This window comes from Medicago sativa, chromosome 3, assembly GCF_051527215.1.
Source record: "Medicago sativa cultivar Bolivia chromosome 3, Bolivia_mono, whole genome shotgun sequence".
NCBI classification, from domain to species: Eukaryota; Viridiplantae; Streptophyta; class Magnoliopsida; order Fabales; family Fabaceae; genus Medicago; species Medicago sativa.
In genome coordinates, this window is record NC_140751.1 from 41,324,740 (window position 1) to 41,333,462 (window position 8,723).

At 32.6% G+C, this 8,723-nt stretch overlaps 1 pseudogene across 1 annotated transcript; it reads right to left on the bottom strand.

The window, feature by feature from the left end:
* Positions 1–4,842: 4,842 nt before the first annotated feature.
* On the bottom strand, positions 4,843–7,925 carry LOC146937541 (peroxidase 12-like; annotated as a pseudogene). Its single transcript, XR_015030970.1, has 3 exons — positions 7,020–7,925; positions 6,419–6,610; positions 4,843–5,620 (listed from the first exon to the last, which is right to left on the bottom strand). The product of XR_015030970.1 is annotated as a peroxidase 12-like (transcript).
* Positions 7,926–8,723: the final 798 nt, after the last annotated feature.

Consider the following 8,723-nt stretch of genomic DNA (forward strand, 5'->3'; position numbering starts at 1 on the left):
CCAATCCACACAATCACAACATTCACCAAATTTCACCGATACACAAATTCACCAAGTCATATATTCAATTATGACACAACTCATCAATTATTCAAATGCATGCAATGTTCTAGACTCTTCTCTAGATGCATGTGGTACCAAAACACCTCAAGGTCGTCACCTTCGATGCAACAAAAACATCGTACTCACCTCAATTGGATATAAAATCCGCCACCATCAGTCTTGGATATAAAATCCACCACCATCCGTCATGAATGCATGAACATATGACTCGACTCAATGCATATGTTCACACAAACGATAATCACCTCAACATCACCAATATTTGTATATATGCAATCATCAACAATTCACCTCCACATAACATATATACAATCACCGACAACATTCAAAAATTCCACAACATGTAGTTGTCACATAAATACACCACCAATCATCTTTACATAACATATAATAACTCTCCATAAAGGATTCACAATCAATTGATTCTCAAAAGTCATCTTTAGTCAAATTCGTCTCTCAAAATCACAACATTAAATTAATTGAACATTTGAGTCAAAACCAAGTAAACAAGCTCAATTGCCTATGCCTTGTATTCTCACAATTCACATATTTGTGCAGGAGAGGTTACATAAGCATTTCATCGGCCAAATACGATGAATTCATAAAAATCACAAAGTTCGTCTCATTTTATCACTTTTCACAAAATTTTCCATTTTCAAAGCAAAACAAGTTCAAACTTGATGGAACCAATCACAACCATTTTTAGAAATCATATAAACATTATACAACTCTAATCCCACTTCAAATTCCGAAGAAAACGGGTTCTTGGAAAAATCAACGTTTGGACCGTTTTTACAAAAGTTAGACGATTTTCACGAATTCAAGTCCAAACCAAATCAAATCGTGTTCCAGTAGGATTAAAGGTGTAAACAGAGGTTAATTATGTCCAAAGAAACATTTTAGAAGTATCGGATTGGTCCCCAAGTGCTCGAAAACAAGAATCAAAAATTGCTGAACTGAGGCTAGGACGCGAAAGCGTCCTCTGCACGCTTAAGCGTCCCTGTTCCAGTAGCTCCTGGAACAGCACGCTTTTGGCACGCTTCTGGGACGCTGGTGGGATGCTTAAGCGTCCTAAGCACGCGAAAGCGTCCTACATCAGATTCCCAGAACTCAGTTACGGGTTCTAACCCATTTTCATCCCAAAATCCAATTTTCAATCCCCCAAATCACCAAAACAAGTTCCAGAAAGTGTTTATAGGTCAAAATAGGTTCAATACACTTAAACACATACAAGTTTTGGAATTAAATCATCAACATAACCAAATTCACCAATTTCTCAATTCATTCACAACCTTCAATAACATTATCAAATCTCATCATTAATTCACCAATCTTGATACCCAAAGTACCAATTCAACAACAACATGTTCCAAATCAATAACAACAACTAATGAACACAAATTCATGCATAATTCAACATCACAACATCAATTCTCATCAAACTTGCTCAAGAACACAAAACACCAACAACTATGCATTTGAACATGTTAATTCACATACTAACATGCAATTATCACATAAACCATGTTCTCAAACATAACAACAACAATTATGCACAAATTTTACAACAATTAGGTTCAATTCATCAATTTCACAAAAATGGGTAAAGAGAAAAAAAAAGATGAATTATGGTTGAAACCTAACCCTCTTACCTCTAGCACCAAGAATCTCTAACCCAAGCTTCAATTGAGCTCCTAGATGATGAATCCCCTCTTCAATCTCTAACCCTTGTTCTTCCCTCTAGCCTCTTTCTCTTCACTTCTCAAATGAAATGAAAATGTTTGTAAAACCTAGTTTTACCAACAACTAGAGTTTATATACTAGCTCTACTCAATTGGGCTTATTTTTTAAACCTTAATGGGCCTAACCCATTTCTATTCTAACACTCAAAATGTCACTACTCACTTACCGGTAAAATATAACACTAACGGTCACTTAACGGTAAATAAAATAATTACTACACCCTCTAGCACTTAGTAAAATAAAATCCTCACTAAGCACTAAAAATAACTTTCTGCAAAATTACAAAATTGCCACTGCCCTCAAAATGACCAAAATGCCCCTAAGCCCAAAATGACTAAAATACCCTTCTAACACCGAACTCTACGAATCCCAACCAAAAATACACACAGAGACAATTAATCACATAAGAGCACATAGAACACACATAAATAAATAATAAAATAAATCTAGCGAAAAACGGGCTGTTACACACCTCCTTTCCCTGATATAACTATATATTGCATTTTATCCTATTTTAACTTGAATGAACCTTCTGTCCATATTTTCTTTTCTCCACAACTTTCAGTGTCACTGTCACTTAATTTTGGATATTTTATTACTGTATTGAGGTTTTTATTTTAGCAACAAAATGAAGTTTTAATATTTCATTCGTCGGTTTTGGAACTTTGTACATAATATTTGTTTGTCTTTTATCGTCTTATAATCGACAATGAGGATCCAAAACATATATCAATGATCTTTAAAAGCATAAATCGATAAAAATGTGTCTTGGTGGAGGGTGTAATTTAAGCTGTTTTGAATAAGTTGTTTTGATAATAAGCTGTTTTGAATAAGTTATTTTTTAAAATAAGTTGTTTTGAATAAGCAGTTTTTTAAAATAAGTTGTTTTGCATAAAATAAGCTGTTTTTACAATACGCTGTTTTGAATAAGTTTTTTTTTTAAATAAGTTGTTTTCATAAACAAGTTGTTTGAATAAACTGTTTTTTAAATAAGTTGTTTTGCATAAAATAAGCTTTTTTAAAATAAGTTGTTTTGAATAAGCTGTTTTTAAAACAGATATGATTAATGGTTCAGTTTGGTTCGGTTCAGATAATTGTGGTTACTAACGGTTCAGTTCGGTTAATGATTTATTATCAAAATAATAGTTCGGTTCGAGAATTGGTTAAATGGTTCAGTTAATTTTGATACGGTTCGGTTTTGTTAACCAGTTCGAATTGGTTTTTGGTTATTTTTGCCCACCCCCTAGGCCTAAAGTTGGAGGTTATTCTTTAGTCTTTTGTAGGCTGTTTCAGCATGCTGCAGTTTTAAGTCAATGAAGGACTCAGTTTTGACCATTCCTGCAATGTCAGCTTCAAGTTTGGCAGCGTTCTCATAATGTTGAAGAGCTGACTGAGGATGGCTACAGACTCTGGAGTCTTAATGAGGATGTCTAGCAAACCTTTCATTTCATAGCATGCGCCTGCATCTTGTCGAAGCGTTTGGAATAAATCCATATTTAAAACCTTTTCTTGAAGCATCAGCTCAAATGTCTATGAGTATCTCCCTCGTGAATCTCTCTTGGTAGTTGATTATTCTATTTGTTAAATCTATAATCGGGTTGTCTAACATGTGCAACATCGCACATGTTAAAACAACTAAAAGTAGTAAGTTTTTATTGAAAACTAATAATTATTTATTAAAAAACTATATATATAATATAAAATGTACAAGTTTCAATGTAAGTAAATTTACTATTTAAAATTTCTTAACATATGCAAATTTGCAAGAAAAACTCATCTATAATAATTATAACGCATAATATTGACATTGTTAGGTTGAATATCTTTTGTGGTGTTCCAATTAAAAGAAGTGTGTTTCAGCTAGACGTAAAAAAGGCATTCTTGTGTGGGGAGTTGAATGAGGAAGTTTTTGTTGATCAACCACAAGGTTATGTGAAAAAATGGATGATAGGTTGAAGGTGTATAAATTAAAAAGGGGTTTGTATGGCGTTAAACAAGCACCACAAGTATGGTACAACTATTAATCCTCAACAGGGACGTCAAATAATCCATGATTCATAACCGTTAAACAAAAACCATTAATCAACTAGTTAGAACGATTTGTCCTATCACATTTCTCACTTGCATCCATGATGTCGTTGAAATCACCAAAAATGCACCAAGGGTGAGTAGACGATTGGGACAACTACCGAAGGAAGTCCCAAGCAGCCTGTCATCCTACCCATAAGGATGATTGTTTGAATAATCTACAATCTGACGTCTTTTAGTAAAAGAGCCCCAATAAAAATCTAAACCACCACCTCTGCCAACATAATCAACACAAAAACAAGAATCAAAACCAAGAATGTAGCGAAATTCCTTATTTTTATTTTGGTGAATAAGTATCTCACTTAAGAAAAGGATATACGGCAGACGAAGTATTTAAGATTAGAAACTACACTCGGGTTACCCAATCCGCGACATTCTAACTAATGACACTAATCCCCTTAAAGAAGAAAAACCATATTCCTAAAACGGAGAATCCAAGCAAAACCTTGTCTTGCTTACTTTCCAAAACGCAAGTAAGACCCCGTTGTTATCTAACTTAACTTCCAATGGTATTTGTAGCAAATATAAAACCAACAATCACATGATATTACTCAAGGTCTTTAAAACCGTGAGAATAACACAAAGGTATCAAAGTTTTATGAAACGATGGAATAAAGGAAGCACATGGAATAACTCACGAACGAGTGATGGGTGAACAAGGATTTACAATCAAATGATAACACACACTCACAAGGGAGGCAGTAACTCGTAACCCTAGGAGAGAAATCGCATATGATTACTTACTTATATATTTATTTTCTTCTTGTAAGAAAATCATAGGGAACTCTGAGTCAATGTTGTTATTGCTTTATATTTAAGATTTACTAAGATGTGTGATATTTTAATCAACAAGATTTAGAGATGCATTTTAGAAATTTAGGTTTCTTCTTACCTTGGCCCATGACCTTCAAACAAAGATTATAAGCATAAAAAAAAAATACTAAATTTCCATGTGCTTAAGGAGGCAAAACACAAAGGCATCCACAACTTATAGCAACACAAACAAAAAACTCTCTCTTAAAAGCAACTAATTAACTTACTTGGCCACCTTGGCTAGTAATTTTTTTAAACAAGAAAATAAAAAAGATTATTAATAACGGTGAGAGTAATAATCATTTTCCATGTTTTCTGCGATTTCCACCACCTCTTCGACCACAAACGCCACATTAGATTGCCGATTATTTGGGTCCAAACAGGACTTGCGAACTTCTCCTTGATTTCCAGTCAAAACACTCAATTGGCTAACCTTAACAAAAGCATTAGCAAATTTATTGAAAAACTCATTCTAGTTAGAAGCAAAGAGGTTCACAATCTCCTTAGTCTTAGGATGACTTCCTAGGTCTTGATCAGATGTAAACACACCCTGGTGATTCAAGAGATTAATATAGTACATGTTATCGAATTTCGTTGGTGTTCTAATATCCTAGTTAATTGTGTTCAGTGATTGATCATTCGGACATGTCGCTTCGAGTTGTTTCTTGAAATTTGGGTCTATTGGTGGGTTTGTATCAATGGTTCGATTGAATAGTGTAGGACAATGGGATCGACCAAAAGTGTGCGCCCCAGAAAGAGCAACTAAATATGTGGCATCAAATTTTCTGGATTGAAAAAGTCTTAATTGTTCATCCGTTCTTTCAAATGGTACTGGAAGATTGTCTGGTGCAGTTGCATTGAAGGTTAGGCTGTCTCTTCTTCCCAATGGTACATCAAAATCGGGGCCTCCAAGCTGTACAAATTCAAATAAACAAATGACATATTGTTAAGAAAATGTGAAATAATGCTAGGAATACGTAGAGGAAAATGTTAATAATTACACTCATCAGAGAGTTATAAACAACCGTGATCAAATAACACATTGAAAATTGTAGTTGATCACATTTAACATATTCAAATGCCAGTAAAAATTTAATCTCATGTTGTACAACAATATTTTTATTTATATTCTCTTATGAATAGAGTAGTTGCTATAGCTAGGATATTACTGTTAGTATTTTCTATTATAAATAAAATAAAATAAAAACATTAATATTTTCTTCTTTATCAGAATTCGAACTCGGATCCTTTGACTATTCCAACTCCTTCAACATAAACTACTTGAGCTAACCAATACCAGTGCTACGAAAGATGTTTTATATATGTTTAAACGCATTATCTTTATCTTTTAAATAGGAATCACATTTTTACCTCTTATTTTATCATAAGGAAAAAATTGATGTGATGATGATGCACAAGTCTAAGATAAGGATGATCTTAGGACTAAAAGAGCGAAATTTACATTTAGATCCTTTGAAGAGACTAGTAGAGCTCGGATATGAACAGAGACGATAAGAGAGATCAAAATTGAAGAAAGTAAAAATTAAAATGACTAACTTCAAGTATTTGGTCTATTGATAAAAAAAAAAATAGATGCAGAACCCGAAGGTTTCGTGTACAAATGCTCCTAGTGTCCTTAAAATGAGGCAAACGAAAATAGTTTTTCTAGTGTTATTTAAATTCTAAAGTTTTCTCAATAAATGAAAATTACCTGACGAACAGCTTCTCGTGCCGCGAGGACGAGTATGTCCGCACACGAGACAACCCGTGGACACTGTCTACGAATTAGAGCACGGAGATTTTCAAGGGTTTGAATAGCCTCTTCCCTTAAGGCGAAGTTGGCAGGATGTTGTTTTTCGTCATCTTCTCCAACACCGTTCAACAAAATCGATCCATCACATCCCTGTTTCAATTCAAATCAACATTGAATATAGTAAATTATATGTAAATAAAGGTGTGTATAATATGAACCTCATAATTGTGTTAAGGATAGATTCTTACCATCTTTATTTTTTTAATATAAAACTAACTATTTTATAAAGATGGTAAAGGGTCCATTGTAGACTAATTTTTGAAAGTTTATACTTCATCCGTCTCAAAATAATTGTTTCTTTAACATTTTTTCTATATCTCAGGATAATTGTCACTTTAGAATATCAATGCAGTATTTATTATTTTATTTTTTGACTATTATACCCTTATTTATTGAATTTCATCCAACTTAACTACTTCACTAACTACAATTAATCATTTTCTTAAAATCATACACAAATCTAAAGATAAATATAGTATTTTCCTTGATTTTTTTTTACCTGGGAAAAGCAGTCATGGAAAAAGAGCCTGAGTATGCCAGGAGCTTGGCCACTATCTTTTTCAAACACATCTTCAAGATGGAACCTTACAATCCTTAGGACATGACAACCAATAGTAATTCCAATCTAGTCCCCTCACAATGGGAGGCCTTGATAATCTCTTAGAGGAAACAAAGACTAACGAAGCTAATAGAAAAGAAATAAAAAACAATGAAGAAGATCTACATGTACTACTACTAACCCTTACCATTTTTGGTTTACTAATTGGTTGAGATCAGCACAAAACTTGCATGATATTTATAGATGGATATTGAGGGCTAGTGGTCTCTTTGCACAATATGGAGCACATGCATTTGAGATTTGGAACAACCAACTAGGAGACAGGATAAGATGTTACAAAGTAACTCAAAAATCAATAATATAAGTGTAGTTTGCGTTAATTATATTATTCTGGAATGCACAAGTTGAAGGACCTTTTCTTAAAATATCATTGAGAACACAATGTCACCACGAGGCTTCCATAACGTGCATGTATACACATACATTAATCGATGATATACTCTTATATTTAAACATCCAAAAATTGTGTAACCAAAATAATTTAATCCTAAAATTTCATACATTCATTCAACACTTTTTTTTTCCCTCTTTTCATTTCTATCATATCAACAACATATCACATTTACAACATTGCTCTTTCTATTTCCTTCTCTCTCAGGGTATGTTTGGTTGTGAGAAGAAATTGAGAAGAGAGAAATAGGTGAGAGAGAATATGGTAAGAGAGAAAGATAAGAGAAATAGAGTAGATTTGAGGTGTTGTTTGGTTTAAGAGAGAGAGAAGAGAAATAGAAGAGAGAGAAGTGTTGATTATATTTAAAATTACTAAAATACCCTTTCATTAATAAAACTATCATTCTCACATTTTTATTTTACTTTAATTAATTTCAGTTAATTAATTAATCCAATGATTTTTTTATTTGGTAATCTAAAATATCAATTAATTAATTAAATTATTCAAACGCCTTTAGATAATTTATTTTTCTAAAAAAATTAATTAATAAAGAGTTAAATTAATATTTAGTTAACCACAACGGAAGATGTATACAATTATTTATGTGTGCTACTCTCCGTCTTTCAAAATAAAATGTGTGTTATTATCCTTTAAAAAAAATAAAACTATTCGGGTGTTACTGAAAGAAAAAAACCATACTTACCGTAAAAATAAAAAACCAAATTTATGTATGAAAAATGGAATATCACTATGATCACAAAAAAAAAAAAGGAATGTCACAACTGTACGTAGAAAAAAAAAGCGTAGTACAGCTATTTTACAAAATGTTCACAAAAAAAAAAATAACTATTTTGCCAAATAAACAAAAATGAGGAAAGGGTGACAAGGGTATACAATGGAAAGTGAAAATAAAAGGACCTTTCTCCTAGATCTCTTCGCACATCAGCGAAGAAAGATAAAAGTGGTGGGTCCCACAATAATGTTTTTCTCTCTTCCTTATTTCTTGGCCTACCAAACAGGAGAAGTTTGATATCTCTCCAATTTCTCTCTCAGCATATTCTCTCTTCCTTATTTCTTTTCAACCAAACACAGTGTTAATGTTTTAAATGATTTTGAGTGTTTATCAATCTTTTTTCTTTATTGAAAGATCCTTGTGAAACATATTTAAAAATTTCATCAAGAATACTAGCAAC